The following is a 228-nucleotide window of genomic DNA, read 5'->3' as shown; positions in this document are numbered from 1 at the left end:
ATACCGAAATAGCATTACCAGTAGTATATTAGATATTTTTTGAGAAATTTTTACAGTAACAAAAACGGGTGTAATCACAGAGCAAAAGATTAATATTAATTTCAGCCTCAGTTGAATTTCCCAAATGATGCGTCTTATTGTTTTCATGAACATATTTGTTAAGGAAGAGAAAAATCCTTTTTATTATCAATACATCACAGTAAAACGAGAAAGGATCAGATTTCGATA

Source organism: Penaeus monodon, chromosome 25 (genome assembly GCF_015228065.2).
Source record: "Penaeus monodon isolate SGIC_2016 chromosome 25, NSTDA_Pmon_1, whole genome shotgun sequence".
NCBI classification, from domain to species: Eukaryota; Metazoa; Arthropoda; class Malacostraca; order Decapoda; family Penaeidae; genus Penaeus; species Penaeus monodon.
This window is presented reverse-complemented; position numbering follows the sequence as displayed.